Genomic DNA, 6,000 nt, shown 5'->3' with positions numbered 1-6,000 from the left:
GATTGCTCATTTATGTGTATCAGAACATCGGCTCTCGGGACTAAAAAATGGGTCATGCCAAGAAAGAGAAACCATTTTAACACATAAAGGCTAGATTGCTTAATTTGTAAACAGGTGATGATGCCAATAAAGCAGACTAATGTGATCTATAGACGTTAAATGTTTATGTGTACAGCGCTCTGATGGCTATATTCCTTCTGATTGGTTTGATTATGGTATTGGCAATAAAAAACAGTCATCAGTTCTGAGCTAAATCTGCCTTTTAGGTTTGTGCTGAATTTCAAAAGGAAGAAAAAAACATTTACTTTTATTTGCACTCGCTAGATCTGTCGTATACACTTTTTTTTGGATTATCAAGTTAGAATGAAGTACAGGAATAAAATGAACAACTGTTGCATGCAAATGAGCTAAATATGCTAAAAAGGCTGCTGTACTTTGTCATTTTTCCTCAAGTCATTTGTAGCGCATGAGGGCTGCTAATGTTTATTCAATATAAAAATACTCCAAAATCCCAAGTTCATTCTTTAAAATGTTAAAATTATACTGCAACAGAAATAGGAACATATAAACCCTTAAATCAAATTAGTCTATTGGCCAGTTTCACAACCTAGCCCCAGACTAAGGCCACGTTTACACAAAGCCGGGTATTTAGCGAAACAAATATTCCCCCCTCTCCGTTTTCAAAAATAACAACGTTCACACACCCGCATAAATACGCCGTCAAGCGCCATCATAACTATGCCAAACCTATTGGCGGCAGTGTAGGGAGAAGGATAAAGCCATGCAAGCCAATCAGAATCGACAAGAGAGAGCCTAAAACGCTGTTTCTCCCAGTTCACACGACGACACATAACCGGCGTTTTCAGAAATCTCCACTTTGGCCGGAGTTTTTAGAAATAATACTTTTCTGTGATAAAAACGGGATTTTTGTGTAAACGAGAGACCAATCCGCAGGGAAATATCTGCGTTTTCCCTTCGTGTAAACGTCCACAATACTGTGTTTTCGTTTAAAAACGGAGAATTAATACGAATACCATCACCGTCCACACCAGCGTTTTATCTGCGAATTAGAATTGATCTCCATCCAAATTAAAACGACTGAAAATGCGGATCACGTGACCATTCACCAACACTGCATGCGCGTACCGGTGTAAACAGGAAACGGATTGACTATGTCGAAGACCAGAGATTTCTTTTCATGGACCGACGACAAGGTTGTTTTTGTATGTTTTCTTACGGGGACGGGTCATGTGATGGGTGGCTGACGAATCAGGGAAGGACACGTCATGACTGATGACACCCAATCATAGAGCCGAGCTTGAGCCTCTGCGTCATCGTTTCTAAAGTCCTCCGGTTTGTCTCGTCTTCACTAAGGCCCTGTTTACACAAGAACGCTCGACGGCATTTTTGGGGCTTAAAAATGTAAAAAGTGAAACCACCCTCCAGAGTGAAAATCTTAAAAACGCTCCACCGCCACGTTCCCGTGTAAAGGGTAAAAACGCAAAAGTCTGCTTGACAGTGAATGTTGTACGCGAAGCACGGACTTGGTGTTGTTGTGTGGCAGTGCTCCCCATTGCCACCTAGCCGCCTGGAGTGCATACTACATTGCATTTCACACACTTTTGCGTCACCATGTGCTCTCGGATTTCCCACCCAAAATGCTCGTATAAACGAAGAATAAAAAAGTGATAACGCAACGCCACTTTTGCGTTTTCTCTTCAGAATCGTTTCCGTGTAAAGATAGCCTAAAACGCCTTCCGTAGATTCAAAACGAAAAATGGAGCAGCAGCATTTCTAAACTTCTCAATTTTAGGTCTTCGTTTTTTTCCGTTTTAGTCTGGACGGGAGGTGCAAACGCAGCAAAAGGTCTAGTGTGGACGGGGCTTAAAATGCATCAAGCTGTCTTAAATTAAAAGCAACTTGCACTGACAAATCTTAAAATATATCAGTGCCATTGATTTGTCTCAAGATGCACATCAGTGATGTTTTGTCTAAGGCACATCTATAAAAGCTCCTTAAAATTGAACTAAGGCGTAATTCTGTCTTAACCTAAGATCTGTCTGTGAAACCAGGCCCACGTGTGTTAGATTTGAGGTTATCTAGTGTTCTCTCTTAAAACATTTACTCCATGTACTTCATACAATTAAAATATAACATTAATATCTATAAAAATGTAGTCATTCTCTTCCAGAAAAAAAGACTGAGGATTGAAGACACTTCTTGCACGATCTGTGTCCATCAAAAGCTCTCTAGAGTGAGAACAGAGATGAGATAGTGATTTGCAAGTAGCAAATTGCGTTTTGTGTCTGATGTTACTATTAAAATGAAATGGCTTGCAAAGTCATTTCATGCTCTCTCAACTGTATTCCTTCATCTTCAATTACTGCCATTTAAAAACACTGTTCGTCAGTTTGTTTGCATGTTTTGTTTTGTTTTTCTGATTGCATGCAGATGAGAAAAGCCCATCCAACAGCCAATACTTTCAGCAAGATAAATGACAGTAGCTTTAAAATCCCCAAACAAGCCAATATGATTATATTGTTTTGATGCCGGCATCAATTCATCAGCCAGCGTCTCACATTGATCCATAATGGAATTTATAGAAAGCGGCTCTGATTATTTGACCTCATCAACAGCTCTACTCATTTGAGGGGGCAAATTTGGACAGTTTTACAGATTTAAAGAGGACCTATAATGCTTTTTTCTTTTTTTTTAACGTTCTTTAGTGTGTAATGCTGCTTGAAAAGGGTTTAAAAAATACGTTAAAATATGTTCTTCTTAATATTCTTGATCACATTATTGATAATGATAAAAAAAAAAATAAGACTACACAGTAAAAAATATCTACTCCTTATTTCTTTTTTGCATGGGGTTTTACTTCACAAAAGTTGAGATAACTTATTTTAGTTTGTCAGTTCAAATGCATTGAACAATTCCACTGATAAACACAGTAAATTACATTTAGTTTAGTTCATAAAAATAAAAATAAAGACATTTTATTTTGAGACTTTTTTCTCTTCACTTACAATCTCTGGACTGTTACACCACAATGGAAATTTTGACTTTAAAACCCGCAAAATAGTCAAAATGATTGATTTAAAATATTTTACGCAAAATTTTACATTATAATTATGAATATGTTCACAGGTGAGTCATGACTCTTGTCACCATTGTGTGTATTTTCCAGGCGCATTTGTATAAACATCTACTCTCAAATCTTATTCTTTCTGCACAGCATGTGCCGTCCCATTGTTTTCTTTTGTTATTTTCAATTATTGCGGATGAATGAAACATCCGTGTAAACTGCCAATCATATGTCAGTCGTAATCGTCCTTGTCATAAGCGAGGTTCAGCAATGTCAATCAAATTCACATTTCCTGGAGTAACCGTGACAAATTGTGTGTATGACTGAGGTCTGATCCTCAGCAGACTCCAACGGTAGGAAACCACTTCTAACCTGATATCCACATAGACACGCTTCTGTCCCCTTCAACACTTGACAGATAATATCTCATCATTTTTCTAGATACAGACCCGGAGAGTGGCGAGACCATATGTCCTGGGGCACATTGTGTGTTTACACCCCTGGGTTGAGGTTGAATGGTGTCTGCACTGCTTCGCCACTGGCCATATGTACACTTTTAGATGGTGGTGCCCCTGAGGCATCATCTGCCTTGTATCCTGAAGCACTTTACAACAAAAATAAGAGGAAATCGAATGGCAGTTTCGTGTTTTTGGCTGCCTCCTGTGGTGCTGTGCCACTAGTTATAAATCATAGCTGACAAAATATCCTCGTCAAGAAGCAATCATAAGAATCCTATGATGTAAAGGTTAAGAAACGCCAGGCGAGCTTGTCTATGCACTGAGCTGATATATTTATTAATGCTTGACCAAGACATCATAAAAAATAAAAATAAATAAAAACTTTAAAAAAATTGAAATTTACATTAAAAACTGGCAGCTGTGGTTTCTAGAACTTTACCATTAAAAATTTAAGTTTACAAATTTAAAATGGACCTTACATTTTCAACTTTCTTGAGTGTATAATGTTGATGATGTTTGACAACACATTCTCATCCTAGGGCGTCATCTAACTGACACTTTTGGCCATGCGTCTAAATTCGACGTACATGGCAACTTCAGCGTCAGTTAGATGAAGCGGGTAGGGTTAGGGTTAGACCACTAGGAGGCGTGTCTCATATTGACGCTAAAGGGTGCCATGTGCGTCGGATGTTGACGCATGGTCAAAAGTGACAGTTAGATGATGCCTCGAGATGAGAATGGTCTGTGAAAAGTTGATCATGCAAAAGGCCTGCAAAGTTGCAAAACTCAAAAAGCCCACCATTCAGTGCTATATCAGTGAGCAACAACTTTTGAAAGTACAATTAAAACTAAAAAAACAAAATGTTTTTTTTTTTTTTTTACAGAGAAGGAACTTTTCGTTAACCAACGTTCACAATAGCATTTTCACAGTCTTTTAACATTAAAAATACTTTTTTTATATATATTTTAGCAAAAAACGAACTATACTGCTGGAAAGGGAGGGAGGGAGAGAGCGAGAGAGATGATTAACAGCTTGTATTCCTCCTTTCAGCACAGGTCAATACACCTCTTTTGGATTCACAACATGCTAAGGTCATGAGGGAGCACAAATAAGCATATAGATTATTGCTAAATAGGAAATGTCAATACAAGCCATGCCTAGCCTTGGCTGTTTTCTTTTAATGATCCTTTCAGAGATTCTAAAGGGCCGATAAATGACTGGTGATGGGTGGTTAATCCTGTCTATAGCAAACACTCCGGCTTAGCAGGTCCTATACTCATCTCTCTTTATCCAGGTTTCATAATTTATTGATAGAAAAACTTGCATCCGTTCTCCATAAGCCTTCTGTAAATTGGAAGTCTGCCTCTCATAAAATGATCGGTTGATACAAGTATCTATTGCATTCTGTAGTGCGCATTCAAGCGTTACATGAGGGAGTTTTACTCCCTAAACTTATTCTGAAATACTGATGTACTCATGATTAGTCTGTATAGCATATGAATATCAACAAAACCCATACAAACTATACAAGTTTTAGAGCAGGTAAAGTCTGTTTAAACCCAAAAGTGTTTTAGGGCCCTTCCAGACTTTCTGACTTTATAGTTTGGTCCGAATCAAAATTACAGGTGTGAAACCTCCCCCGGACCACGGTCCGAACCAAACAGTTGAAATTTAGTATGTATGAAAACCTGTATGTATCAAATGTATCAAAACCTGAACTTTGGTTTGGACTTTCGGGTGTGAAAACGCCCTTAAAGTGCATAATCTCATACTTTCCTCTTAAGCCATCCTGATTACATTAATTCAGATTCTTCTATATGTATTCATAGCACGTTTATATAATAGCACTGGGTAGTAAAATTACTTACGTAATCATGATCAATGAGGGATATTCTGATAGAACATCCCTCTTGGCAGAAGGATGAAGGTTGAATAAGTTCAAAACCATCACAGATTATATCTTTGGAGAAGCAAAATTATGCAATGCTATCCAAACAGCCTAGAGCACAATTACACACTTAAAAAAAGAATTGAAACACCATTAGAAAAAGATATACACTGTTGTTCAAAAGTGACAATGCTACATAATATTATTTTTTCAAATAAATTCTGTTCTTTTAAACTTTTTATATTTATCAAAGAATCTTAAAAAAGGATCATGTGATAATGAACATAAATACATAATACATTTTTTTTTTTGATTAAATGATTGCAGTGAGTTTAGAGACTTCTTTCAAAAACATTAAAAAATCTTACCGACCCCAAATGTTGAATGGTAGTGTTAAAAAATAGGGGAATATGTCATAAATGTCTAATGTCAGGGGTATGTGTTACATTTTTATTGGGGAAGTTGCATTTGATATTTTGCAATTTTATACAATTTTATTTCACACAATTCCAAAACAATGAATTTAATACTTTCTCCAATTTATGCTTTTCTGTGTGAACTGCTTTGA

Source organism: Pimephales promelas, chromosome 15 (genome assembly GCF_988280905.1).
Source record: "Pimephales promelas chromosome 15, fPimPro1.hap1.1, whole genome shotgun sequence".
Taxonomy (NCBI): domain Eukaryota; kingdom Metazoa; phylum Chordata; class Actinopteri; order Cypriniformes; family Leuciscidae; genus Pimephales; species Pimephales promelas.
Note: the sequence above shows the minus strand (reverse complement) of the source record.